Source organism: Ursus arctos, unplaced genomic scaffold, assembly GCF_023065955.2.
Source record: "Ursus arctos isolate Adak ecotype North America unplaced genomic scaffold, UrsArc2.0 scaffold_18, whole genome shotgun sequence".
In the NCBI taxonomy this organism is placed as follows: Eukaryota; Metazoa; Chordata; class Mammalia; order Carnivora; family Ursidae; genus Ursus; species Ursus arctos.
In genome coordinates, this window is record NW_026622852.1 from 28650427 (window position 1) to 28664656 (window position 14230).

Here is a 14230-nt window from a genome sequence, read left to right on the forward strand (position 1 = left end):
AAACAATAATAAAATCTATGGTGTTTAAGTGAGTATGTATTTTCTGAACTGAAAACACTCGATACTGGTGAGGGTAAGGCAAAACTGGTTCCAGAAAACCAAAAACTATATAAATGTCACATAATAAAGGAAAGATACAGTGAATTCTAATCAAATAAAATGACATTTAGCATCCACTGAAAGTGGAAAATTGGAAATCTATACAGGAACAGGGAAAATTGCTTATGATGTCAGTGAGAAACCACAAGACACTGAGTTGCACGTATAGACCACACCAAGTACCCACAACAATATTTCCCTAAGAAAAAGAGACTGCAAGGAATATCACCGTGCTTTGATTCTTGCCTTCCCCTCCTTCCTTAGCACTCTACAAGGCAGGGAAACTGAGGCCAAGTGGCTGCCTCTGCTGTTGAGAACCTGTCCCTGCAGTATCCATGTGGCCTGCAGGAGGAGAAGGGGCAAAAAGGAAAAGCTGAGGACTGGGCACGGGGAGGGTCATGTCCCAGAGGGCATGTGGGGCTGGGGATGGAGAGGGCTGGTTCAACACCTAGCTTTGGCACATGCTTTCTAAGCCACCAAGCCTGCTCAGTGACGGGCCCCAAGGAACAGACGCAGGTCCGACCTGGTGTCCACCCTCACAGGGCACATGGGAGGGAGAGATGGCCTTTGTCTGAAGGAATCAGGGAAGGCATCAAAGAGGAAGTGGTCTTTGGACCTTGAAGCTGGGGGGGGGGGGGTGCTTAGGCACAGCAATTAATAAAAATAAATTCTATAAACTTGCAATTTGGGAGATAATATTTGAAGCAAAGGTAATATGCAAAATTCATCACATCCTAATTATTTTACTTTATCTTACTATTATCTATGCCTTTGAGGCTGTTTATGCCTACTGTACCTGTGTGATGGGAACACTATAGAATCATACGCATCTCTTCTCAACTCCACGTTCAATAGCACCATGTCACCAGCTTGAAACTCCAGCACTGGGAGTATTTACATCACAGAAATGGGCAAATGCTACAAATCAGAACTCGGTTTAATGTTTTGTTCAGGGTCAAGCATTTAGACCCCGGACTTCTGCCATGCTTACAGGTTGTTTTGGGGGTTTTCTTGGTATTATGAAGAGCATCAAAATATGAGGGAATTCTTCCAGTACTTGAAAACTATGATCTGCTCGGCAGACAAGTTATCTTTTTACTGATGAATGAGTGAAGTTCCACTCTATGTCTTCATTATTTTATTTTGTCTTACTCATAATTAAATGAAAACACCAGTCAACATTCATGAAAGAACTTCACTCCACAACATGAGCGACTTCTTTGCTGCATCCTATAGTAACCAAGCATTCGTTCATAGTTTGGTTTTGCAGTGCTACTGTTGGCGACAGAATTAGAAAAACTGACGGTGGATTGTACAGGGAATAGCTGCACTGAAGCTAAAAGCATGTGGACTTTACAATAGAGTACTGCATATTATCTGTAAATGGTACGCTACACATCCTTTACATCAGCGAACATATAGTAAACATATACAGATATATATCATACATCCTTTTTCAGGAGAGCCTTTGTTAAACATTTACTAACATAGGTAAGGACCCAGGCAGGAAGAGGCAGGCAGGAGTGGGTAGAAAGGGTACAGCAGAAACTGTAAATGGACTCTAGAGCAGAGTGAGCCTGTAGGAGCTGAGGTGGGTTCTATCTCCCGGGGACCGGTGCCCTGGATTCCTCTGGCCCTGGTACCTGGCCAGACAGCTTTCTGGAAGAAAAAGGAGGCTCTGGGTGGGGCAGCTTCCGACCTCCCACGGAGTGAGCCTGGCTGGAGGTTGTGCTGAGCCCGACCACCCCACGATGAAATGCCTTGGGGCCACCAGAGAGAAGAGAGAGGATCCTGTACATCAGAGTAAGCCAGAGGTGAGACAGCCACAACTGAGAGGACCCTGGTATCTCCTCTCACAGTGCCAGCCCTCTCAAGGTCAAAGAGGAGACAAGTTCAAGAAGGGGACCTTGGGGCAGGGACAGGAGGTCTGAGCGGCTATCTCCAGGGGTTCCCTGCACACCCATTCCTGGACCTGCACTTCTGCCTTTAAGGGACACACACTGCAGGCCGCTGACTGCACTGTTTTTCTGCCCGATTCTTCTATTGCTTGGAATCCAAGAGAGACAGGAAAGTCCAAGAAGTGCCCTGCCCCCCACTGTGCACGCCCGCACTTACTTTACTCTTCCCAGGGTTTCCTCATGGCCTCATTTTCCTAGATAGTTTTATATTCCTGTGTCTGTAGTCAGATTCCTCCTGCAACTCCTACCCTTCTTTTTGTTCTTGCTGTTGTTTGTATCTTACGATTTCCCTTCATTGGTCTTGAGGTTAGTTTATATTATCAGTTTTTCAAAGAACTGGCTTTCTGTTTTGTTGATCATCTGTACTGGTATACTGTTTGCTTCGGTTGTTTCTTTTTCACTCACTTCTGATTTCATCCTTCTACTTCCTCTGGGTTTATTTCATTCCTTTTCTACCTTCTTGGATTGAAAGTTCGGTGATCTCACTCCTTATTTTTAGAATTTTTCTCTTTTAATAGTGAGGCTAGCTCAAGCTACACATTCCCCTCTGAGCACTGCTTTGGCAACTTCTCAGAGGTCTGATATTTACCAGTGTGCTTTTGTTTCCAGGTGTACGGGTTTGCAGGGTGGAGCTGTCTTTCCTTAACTGAATTCTAACTGCTTTGCGTTCTGGCCAGTGAATATGGTTTGCTTGAGGACAGCGTTTTGGAGTTCACAGAGACTTCCACTGCTTACCATTTTTTTCTTAACATTTTTTTTAAATTGAAGTATGATACACACTCAGTAAAGTGATTACAAATTATGCGTATAGCTTGATGAGTTTTTACAAATACATATACCTAGGGGCACCCTCACGGCGCAGTTAGGCATCTGACTCTTTGTTTTGGCTCAGGTCCTGATATCGAGGTCGTGATATGGAGCTGCCCCATGTAGGGCTCCCTGCTCAGCGGGGAGTCTGTTTCTCCCTCTCCCTCTGCCCCACCCGCCGCCTGCGCTCTCTCTCTCTAAAATAAATAAATAAATCTTAAAAAAAAATACATATACCTATGGCTCTGCCTATGGATCAACATATAGAATATCACCAGACCACAGAAGACTTCTTGTTGCCCCTCCAATCACCCTCAGAAGTATCATCATGATTCATTTTTCCATTCATACGTTTTTGACGTTCTTATAAATGAAATCACACTATATGTATTCTTTTGTGTCTAGCTTCCTTCTCTCTACATGATGTCTGTAAGATTCATCCATGTTTTTCAGTGTAGCAATGGTTTATTTCATTTTCACTGAGGCACAGTTGTCCATTGTGTAAAGACATTGCAATTTATTTATCCATTCTACTGTTTTAAGACACTTAGGTTGTTATCAATGTATAGCTATCATAAACAATGCTGCTACGAACATTCTTTTTTTTTTTTAAAGATTTTATTTATTTATTCGACAGAGATAGAGACAGCCAGCGAGAGAGGGAACACAAGCAGGGGGAGAGGGAGAGGAAGAAGCAGGCTCATGGCGGAGGAGCCTGACGTGGGGCTCGATCCCAGAACGCCAGGATCACGCCCTGAGCCGAAGGCAGATGCCTAACCGCTGTGCCACCCAGGCGCCCCTGCTACGAACATTCTTATAAATATCTTTTAATACAGACATGCATTTCTTATAGGTATATATATGAAAGTACTAATTAACTTTCAATTTTTGGATTCTAAGTGTATTTTTTCCTATATCATTTAAAATCTTATTTGGGTCAAGGTAGGATATAAAAACATTTTATCATGTGTGACTATGTCAAATGACTCAGGGGGTGTAACTCACAGTAGTATTCTCTCCCATATTAGCTCTCCTGGTCCCTAGTGTTCAAACTCAGAAGAATCCTAGAACCCAGATCTCTGAGGCAGTGGCTCCTAAACTTCTGTTTCGGAATCATCTGTAGCACTTGTTAAAAATGCACAATGCTGTCTCTGTCCCAAACCTATTGTCTTGGTTTCTCCGGGAGCAGGATCCAGGAATCTGCATTTTAGCAAGTACCCCCAGGTAATTCTACTGCTCATCAAGGTATCAAACCTTCCTAGGTTCCATGTTTCCATGACTGTGGACCAGTGAGGTGAATTATCACCATCCTCAGGCAGCCTGAGACCCTCTGTGTCCTGTACTGAGAACCCCAGTTATAACTGGGTTCTCTCCCAGACCACCTCCTCCTTGTCTTCACTCCTAAACGCCCAAGTAAAGAATGTGGATGGTTTATCAGAATTACCAATAAGTTTGGGTGGAACTGGCCCCTTTCTTCACTGCACCCATGGGAAAACTGAGGTCAGGGAGATGAAGGAGAGTCCATAAGGAGAGAGGGTCCTATCCTCCCTGTATCCACAATAAGGAAAAAGTCCTGCAAAGGGAAATCCCTTAGTCCCAAGTTTCCTGAGAGTATTAGTGTTCCAGAAGAGGCCTGTGTTATCAGAGTGAGCATGGCCTTGGGAATCAAGCTCAAGGTCAAATCCTAGCTCCTCTCCTTGAAGCAAATGGAGGTTTCCGAACCTCAGGTCCCAATCTTGAAAATGGGTTTTGAGCTGATGCGAGGGTGAGAGCTAACATATATATGAAGCATCTGGCACATGGTATGTGCTGAATAAATGGGTATAATTATTATTAAGAGAATCTCAGTCACCCGGGAAGTCCTGTCACTTTGTCCGGAATAGTACACACGTTGGGTGGCAGAAGCAGTGGGAGAAAGGGATCCTGAATCTCCCAATGCCTTACCTACTGTCTTTAGGTTCTTCCTTCCTCTTGTGACCTGCATGTCCTCCAAGTTCACCTAGGAGCCCTTCCATTGGACACACGTTTCCTGAGCAACAATTGTAGACTGCGTCCTGAGGGGCACTGGGGTTTCGGTTCCTGGCCCGAGGAATACCCAACCTGACAGACAGGCAGGAGTATATACGGATAGCTACAGTACAGAGGGCAAAGTGAAAGTCTGGGTGGAGTTGGGGTGGGCCCCCAGGGGCCGAGAAAGGCATGGGCAGGGAGAACACACCAGATGAGTGCAAGCCTAGCCATTTATAAATGGGCAAGTGGAGGGTCAGGAACTTGGGCAAACACTCCCAGTAGCCCTAAAACCTGGCTCCCCCGACTCTCCATCTATTTTGGAATTTATCTTTTAGGGAAAGCTCGATTGATATAGGGTCAATCAAGAGCCCAGCAGATAGGTAAGCTTAGTATGAACTTGTAGGCATGAAGGACATCCCCCAGCAGAGTACATGTGAGTTTGTGAGAATAAGTGGCATTTATAAAGTATTTTGGTCTCAAATCACATCTACATGGATGGCCAGATGCAGGAGCAAGAACTCACCTTGGACAGCACTTTGGTCTTTCCATGGCCAAGCCTTGGGCTTGCTGCATGGGTCCCAGGAGTCAGGCGGCCTGCGTTCTAGCCAATCTATGTCTGACTTGCTTTGCAATCTGGGCAATTCCTTCTTCCTTTCTGGGCCGTAGTATCCCAGCCTGTGAAATGCAAGCATTAGGCTAATTGCTTCCCAGGGCTCCTTCAGACCCAGGGTTCTCAGGTCCTGCTGTCTTTTTTTGGATACTTGTAACAGCTCTGGAAGGTAGACATCATCATGCCCATTTTACAGACAGTCAAAACTTAGAGGAGGGAAGAGTCAGAGGTCACCAAAGAGTCAAAGGCTGAGCCAGCCCAGAACCCAGAGCCCCACACCTTTCCCAAATATACCTCCTAGAAAGCCATGTGTACGCACATATGCATGTATATGCATGCATGTGGGGCAGGGCACATGTGGAAACATGTGCCCCAGAGCTGCCCTGCAGTTGTTCCTGGATGCTGCGTGTGCAGACTCGTTGGCTGGGCCAGGCCTTTCCAGGCAGTTCCACCCTGTGGGAGGCAGGAGAAGAGGGGCAGTGGGGGAGGAGGGCGGGAGCTACACCTACATTTTTGTGCTGCCCTCTGATTTCAGCGGCTGCAAGGAAGGCTCCTGGCTGTTGTGTACTTAGCTAAGTCTGAGTGACTCCATACACGGGCAGTGGGCCGGAACCCTCCCCTCCAAGCATCGAAACTGACAAGCTCCTCTCCAGGCTGGGATCCAGGCCTGCAGGGGCACTCTCGGCCCTTCCCGCACATGCACACCGAAACACACACACACACACAAACACATGCGCACACGTACACACTTAGCAAGTGTTTCCCCCACTCTGGCCCCCCGTTCCTCATCAGTAAAATGGGAGACAACTCTCTGCCTGACCAGAAGATCCTTTGAGTTCAGAGACATTGAAGCTGGTTGTACAAACTGTAAAGAACTGGGAAGCCCCTGCTGGGATCATGCTCAGCCAATCTGCCCACACAAATGGCAAAGAATAGGGTTTTTCTTTTTTTTCCTTTTTTAAAAAATAATAAAATAAGTCATGTGGGCTGCCTTTTAAATGAGATTAGATAAGTTTACTCTAGTTTTATCTTAATACGAAATTGGTGATTTCAACCTCAGAATCATGCTGTCTGGTATGCCCCTCCTTCTCCTCCTCCTCAAACCTGGAATGGATGGCGGAGAGCACCCTGATTGATGATTCAAAAGAAAGACAATATTGATTTTGGGCTTCTAACCTCCAGAACTCTGTGATAATAAATTCGTTGTTTTAAGGGGGAAAAAAGGTGGGGGGGGAGATGCTATAGCAAGGGAGTTAATAGAATGGACTCTGGAACCAGACTGCCTGGGCTCAAATCCCAGTTCCGCCACTTGCCGTGTGTCATGTTGCCTTGGAAGTGTGATTTCATTGCTTTGTGCCTCAGGCTCCCCATCTGCCAGGTGGGGTGACTACAGTACCTACTCCGTTGGGTGATTATGAGTGTCTGCACGTACAAAACTGCTCCGTGAGAGAGGTTGTTACTATTTTTTTCTTGGAAGCAGAGTAGGTGGTGATGATCACATTCAAGGTCGCTCAGTGATTCATTGCCAGTGCCAAGCCTGGCCCTGAGCTCTCCGGTGCCCCCTCCAGTCGACACTGGCTTTGGGGGAACCTTCTGTCATTGAAGGGTAGGACAGCTACTCTACCACATTTCCCTGCCCACAGCCTTGTCTACAGCTCCCATGGGAGGTTTTAATGAGGAAACTCAAGCTCTCGCTGGGTAAAAGCAGAAAGGGGAGGCTCTCTGCACCACTCTCTACCAGTGCTAGCTCCAACATCACTGTCATCTGTGACTGGAAGCAGGGGTCTGGTGGTGAGGGCTTGAAACCCTGAGAGCTGTAGGGAACCAGAAATCTATCAGAAAAGGAATAAACTGAACAAAGAATTGGGCTCCAAATTCTGTTCTGCCTGACAAGCTGGGTGACCTAGTAAGTCACTTCACCTCTCTGAGACTTTGGAGATAACAATACTGGTTGAAGTTCCTATGGCTAGGATTTGACAAGATCAGAAATGTCTCACATTCCAAGGGATGTCAATAAAAAAGCATTTGCTCAGTTCGATGAAGGTATGAAAAGAGGTCAAATGTGGAGACTAATTCTAACCTGCTAAGCTGCTAAGAGCCATCATAAACCACATGATTGAAAAATTCCTATGGGAGTAATTGAATTTGCAATGCAAATGCAGCCCAAGAAGCCAAGACATAAAAGGTCAAGTCATGGAAGCTGTGTCTGTCTTGAAGGCAGCCTCCCAGAGGGTGGGAACCGGAGGGGCTTCAGGGGACACACTGTGAATGCGCACTCTGGCCAAAGAGGCAAGCACATGGCTTTTGGTGTTAGCCAGCACTGGGGTTGAATCCCTGCTTGGCCACTTGTTGACAGCTGAGTGACCTCAGGTAAGACCCTCAACCCTCTGCCTCACAGCTTCCTCATCTGTAAAATGGGCATAATAATCATGGCCCATGTGGCTGTGCGCAGGATTATGTAAGGTGATGCTGTGAAACACTCCTGGCACATAGTAAGTTCAATAAATGGAAGGTATTGTTCTCATTTAGGATTCTCTTATTTTGGGGTGATAAAAATAAAACTCAAGTAAATAAGTTTTATTTCTTAATAAAGCTTAAGAAAGCATTTTATTGGTTTAAGTAACCAAGAAGTGCAGGGGTGGAGCAGGCCTTAGGGAGGGAGGTCTGGGACCAGAAACTCAAACACCAAAACACTCTCTTCTCAGCTTTTCATCTCTAACTGTTGGCTTCCTCCCTTCCACAGACAGGCTTCCCCATGGCTCCCAACAGCTCTAGGCTCACACCTCCACCACCCATCAGGAAAGAATTATCAGCTTAAAAAAAAAAAAATCCCAAGAAAGGACCCCAATATGCCCAGCTTGGGTCACATGATCGCCCCTGGACCAATCACAGTAGTCAGGAGGATGGCGTCCTCCAATTGGCTCAGCCTGGGTAGTGTGCCTAGGGCACTTGGGATGTGCTCCTAGATGAGGACCGGAATGCTGTGCAATTTTCTCCTTTGGGAGTCCTGTATGTGGGTTAAGAAGGGGAACAATTCTCTGTGCTAGGTGCTGGGGATGGAATGAAGCCACTTCTTACAAGTATTACATCCTCTTAGTGCGCCTTTGGTGCCAGGTTTATCCTAAAACATACTCTTTGTAGAAACAGCTCGACTTAATACAACTTAATGCTGCCCAAATCCACCATCTTCAGCCGCTGTTTGCAGAGCTTATGCAGAGCTCACAGCAGGCAAAACCCAGGCACAGTGACAGTCTCACTGGAGGGCCCATGGTGGATCTTTTCCTGATCCTGCTTACTGTCTCCAGACACAGCTGGATACTGGCCTCCTGGAGGCCTCCTGGAGGCTTCCTGGACGCCAGGCTGCACTTCTCATGGAGACTGGGGGTGCTGTACTTAAAACAAAAGGTGACAGTGCTGGAAGGGACCTCAGGAAACACCTGGCTCATTTCATAGGTGGGGAGACAAGCCAAGAGAGGGCAAGGGACCTGCTTACCCAAGGACACAGAGCTCCTTTGGGAATGGTGTCTTCTTCATCAAATACCGTCAACCTATGGGTATGGTAGGTCTTCCATAAATATTAAGTGAAATAATGAATGAATGAAGATTTTCATCCAGACATCTTATTTTCCAAGCCCATATAACTCTGCTCGCTCTTGAACCTAAGAATCATAATTTCTAAATCTAAAGTCCTTGCCCATTCTAAGGGAGAGAGGTCCTTGGCCAGGATGAGCAGGAAGGATGTATAGGTGCAGAGAGGACCAAAATGCTGACAATCCTAGCTGAAGTGAATGAGAAGTGGTATGTGGTATTGGGGCAGGCAGGTGGGGGAAGATGGACTGGATAGGGATGAGTATATACTCATCATCTTTGTGTAATTTAGGATTTGGTCCTGTGTGTGATAGACAGGGCAGGGATTCCATTCCCATCTGCCAGATGAGAAAACTGAAGTTCCAAGAGGGCAAATGACTTACTCAGCCTTCTTCCCCCTCCCCCACCCAGGCCCTAGCAGTTTAAGGAGGAAGTTAGACCCCTCCCCAGGTGTAGGTGTGTCTGCTTCTGGCTCACAACCCTCTGTGGCAGACACTTGGGATCTCAGCACCTGCCAGTCTGCCTAGGAGCTCTCCCAGGTGGTCCTTCCCAGGGCAGACCAGACATGCTGGGAATGAAAAGGCCCCTCCCTGGAAACGATCCTTAACCAGTGGCTGACACCTTGACACCCAAGTTGGGGATACATACTACAGCTGCCTTGCCCCTCAGGTGGCTTAACGCTGAGGCTGAACACATGTACCACACTGGTTCCCCAGGATGGCCAAGATCCAGTTGCCCAACAGGGGTCACCTGCGTGATAACATGCCATTCATTGTGTTCTCTCCCTGCCCTGCTTTACTTCCATGATCCCTGGTGGCACTTCCTGGGATCCTCTCCCAAATAAACTACTTGCACTTGAATCTTTGCCTTCGAGTCTGCCTTTAGGTTAACCCAAACGAAGACAACCACCTTCTTTTAAAAAGAGAGTAGACTTGTTGGCTAAATTATGACAAATGCAGCGCATAAAAGTAAATCCAAGTCAGGTCTAGAATGCCACAATGCTGTCTTACTCCCTGCCTGCCCCTCTCTCCTGGCTCCCACCCTCACCAGTCCTACAAGTTTCTCCACCACCCACGAAGGAGGTCATTGCCTGGGAGGGTGTCACAAGTCATGCTACTGAGAACCAGCACCATGCAAGGCTGACTCCATCCCTGAGCCCTGGGTGACAGTTTCCCATGGCTCTGATGAGATGCCAGGAGTGAGTTGGCACCTACCCTGCCTTCTCAGGCACGTGCTGGTCTGTCCCTGTGCCACCTATGAGCCCAGCTTCATGTCACCTCATTCCTGGACTGACCCCGCAGGATGATCTGTGCCTGGGTCTGAGGACCAGAATCATGGAGTCATGGAATGCTGAGCAGGAGAGACCCACAGGGACCAAGTGCCTTGTGAAACCCTCCCAGTGAAAGAGGGAGGAGATGAAACTTGGGGAGACAGTCTTGTCCAAGGTCACACAGTGCATCAGGAATGGGGGTCTTGTCCAGGATCGCACAATGCATCAGGTTGGAATGGGACATGAACCCAAGTTTTTTTCTTTTATTTCCAGTGATTTTTTTGCTTATTATCAAAAACTATGAAAAGAGGAGAGGGGAACACGGCAGGAGATCAAGAACCCAGGATTTAAGGGTTGGCAGACCTTGACTTGAAGCCCAGTTTTGCTGACTGTTGGCTGAGTGACTCTAAGCGATTTAGTACCATGTGCCTCAGTTTCCATGATTGTAACATTGAGGTCCTATTAGCCATCCGACAGGGCTGTCAAAGATAACTAATGTGGAAGGCACCTGGTAATAAACATCGGTCAACTCTGAATCTCAAATGAGATGCTGCCTGTCTTTAGGACCCCATGTGGAATAAACTCCAGGGAGGTTAAACAGAAATACCCTCACCATGTTCATAATCACTTCTGGAGAGTTTACAGCAGGGTCTGGTGTGGAATTTGCAGATTGTGTGCTTCAGAGTACTACTCTATGTGAGAACAGATGCCATGGAAACAACTGCTCTGCCAAGTACGTTTGGAAAGAGCTGTAAGTTTGTGTCCTGCAGGACTTCTCTGGGCCTCTGCTTCTTGATGTGCTCCTGCATGTACAGAGTTTCCTGGTGTATCTGACCATGCAGTTCTTCTTGTCAGGAGCACTAAATGTCCCCCAGCAGTTGGGGGTGCTACAGGAAACGGTTTGGGAAACAGTAGCTGGACTACTGTTCAGGCCACCGACTGAAATCAGGAGCCTTTGCTTCTTATTTTATGTTTGCCACTTATAGTGTGACCTTAGACATGTCCCTGACCCATATGGGCCTCAGTTACCCCATCTGTAAAATGAGAGGGAAGGAATAGGATTCCTAAGGGTGCTTCCAGTTCTGATATGCTGGGATCTCAAAGCTCTTCTCTACCATTAGCTCCCTGCTTTTAACCCTAGCACACCCAATTCTGGCCAAGGACAGTGCTGGGAGAAGGGCGGAGAGTCCCAAGAGAGTGCCAGCAAGTAGGGTCATTCTGGTCCCATGTCTTGCCCCAGAAAGGTAGGAGGAACTGTTAGGGCAGGGCCCTGCCAGCCTCCTGCCTGGAGACGTGAGAGCTGCTACCCTCCACTCCCTCCTCCTCTGCCCCCCCTGCCGGGACAGTCAGCCGCTGGGGGATTAAGAGCAGGCCCAGCACCCATTCAAGCCATTCAGCAAGACAGGAAGCCAAGCCCGCTCCTGCCCGCCCGCCTCTGCGGGGCAGGTCTGTAGGATTATGCACATTGTGTTGCGGACTTGCACAAAGGGAGGCCCAGCCCAGGGGAAAGGCTGTGTCCAGGCGGGAATCTACCACCCCGTAGCTAGGGCAGGCTGCTGGGCTGCAGAGCTCATCAGCCCGTCTGCCAAGCCAGAGGATGCACCGTCACAAGTGCCCGGCATTGCCCTTTATCTGCACGGGGGGCGGGGGGGGGGAGCTTGGGGCTCCCAGGGGCATGATGGGTACCATTCCTTACAGTGTCCACCAAGACAAAGTCCCCACATCCACACACAAAGTTTTCGCCTGAGTGCAGGAGTCTTTTCTTGGGACAATGCAGACATCTGCACAAAAGGCAGGTAGCTTGCAGGCAGCAGGCAGGCAGGTGAGGACAAGTTCATCTCCCTGAGCCAGAGGCTCCTGAAGGCCTCTGAGGAGCTGGCATGTTCATTTTCTCTACCTTCTTACAGCCACCATCTAATTGTTCACCTGGACAAGCTGCATTTGACTTTGAAGGTGATTCGAAGACAGAGATGTTGGCCAGACAGCCAGGCTCTGCTGCAGGTCAGTCCCATCTGGCCACTTGAAGAGATGGGCCTTCACTATCTGGGATCCTGTGGAAAACATGTGTGCTCCAGGTGGTGCAGAGTGCCCTGAACTTCACTCATTTCTCATTTCAGCCATACCTGTGAATAGCTGTACCATTACTGACAATGTTTTTCTTTTTATCAACTTTTTAAATTGAAACAACATCTTTGGCCCTTTGCTAAGCAAAAATATCTGTGAAACATGGGTCTTATGTGCTAGTTCCTAATACAATGAAAATAATTCCCCAATCATAGAAAAAATGGCTTGGCCCTAGACTACCGACAGTCAGCCTGAGCATTGTCCATGGTAAGTGAGGTAGAGAGAATGGATTGGATTAGATAGTCGCCAAGCCCCCTTCAGCTCTTGAGAGCTGGGTTTATATGAAACTGAGAATCCTCAATGCCCCTGATTTCAAAATTCTCTGCGCCCACCTAAGCCAGACCCTCAACAGTCATTCTAGACCCCTCCTCCTTCCTCATTCCTCTGATGCATTCACTAGGCAGTCCTGCCTCCTGAAAACCTTGCCTGTCTGCCCCATCCTCTCCCATCCTGGTGGCCACCCCCTCAGTTCAGGCTTTCATCCACTCTCCCAATTCCCTGCAGGTCTGCCTGTCACCTCCTGACCACCACCAATCCACTCTCCACCCTGCAACCTGGGTACTCTTTTTGCCATGCATACCGAAAGCACCTGGAATACAGTAAACACTCCATTAATAACAACTATGCTATTTTTAAGGATGCAAATCTAATTATGTCTCTTTATTGCTTAAAAGCTTTCCTTAGTTTCCCCATAGACTTCAGGACACCTGGAAATTCCTTAACCTGGTATAGAAGGCTCTTTCTGATCTAGCCCCTCACTACTCCTTTAACTATATTCTTCGTCATTTCCCACCTCTATCCCTGTGCTCCAATGAGACCAAAGCATGAGGTAGTCACATGTGCCACGCTGTTCCATGCCTCTGTGCCTTTGTGGATTCTGTCTCTTCTCCCAGGAATGTTCCCCTCCCAGACCACCACCTCTTCTTCAGCTGGCTAGCCAACTTAGGATCTTACTAAATGGCATCATCCTCTCTGTATCTGTCAGCTCATGCTGCATAACAAATCACCCCAAAACATAGTAGCTTAAAACAAAACAAAACAAAAACCTCTGATTATTTCTCACCAGTCTGTAGGTTGGGTGGATGGTTCTTCTGGTCTGGGCTGGCCTCATTCACATGTGCAGGGCCTCAGCTGGGATGTCTGGGACAGCTGGGATGGCTAGAATCTCTCTTGATGTGATCTTATCCTCCAGGAGGCTAACCTTTACTTGTTTACATTAGACTCAGGTTCCCAGCAACAAGAAAGAAGACAAGCCCCATCGTGCAAGTAGTGCTTATGAAGTCTCTGCTTGCGTCACATTTGCAAACATCTGCTGGCCAAAGCAAGTCACATGATCAAGCCCGGCTTCAATAGTAGACAAGGAAGGCAACCCCCAGATGGACCCAGAAGGCAAGGCACGGGGATCTTAAAGAGGGAACAGAGGACACAGAACTTCTCTAGGAATCAATTAGCAAAGGCTTACACTTGAACTTTGAGTAATGTCCTACAACATGCCTAAAGATATTCTTCAAATGTTAATAAACTCCCTGAGATAAGAGAGTATCACCCTCCTGCAGATGGCCCAGAACAGGAGTCCAGAGGAAGATGTGTGGATGTGAGACAAGACAGGCCCAGAACAGACCTGAATGGAGGCCCTTCCTTAGTTGAGTCATTCTTGATCTTTGGAGATTGGGACACACTCTTAAATACTCGGGTTTCTAGAGGCATGCCTGAAGCGATTATACTGTACTCCCAGGTTTGCAGGGTTTACTTGCTTGTCCCTCA

The 14230-nt window shown here is 47.6% G+C and overlaps 1 long non-coding RNA gene across 3 annotated transcripts in view; it reads right to left on the reverse strand.

The window, feature by feature from the left end:
* Positions 1-14230, reverse strand: part of LOC113260422 (uncharacterized) — a 92874-nt gene that overhangs the window by 22074 nt on the left and 56570 nt on the right. Inside the window, exons 4-6 of one of the 3 annotated variants that reach the window (XR_006410301.3) lie at positions 13530-13775; positions 12269-12393; positions 5398-5549 (exon numbers count right to left, since the gene is read on the reverse strand). This is a non-coding gene — a long non-coding RNA (uncharacterized LOC113260422). The remainder of the gene's footprint in view (positions 1-5397; positions 5550-12268; positions 12394-13529; positions 13776-14230) is intronic. The other 2 variants (XR_006410302.3, XR_003317951.4) reach the window with 2 other exon arrangements.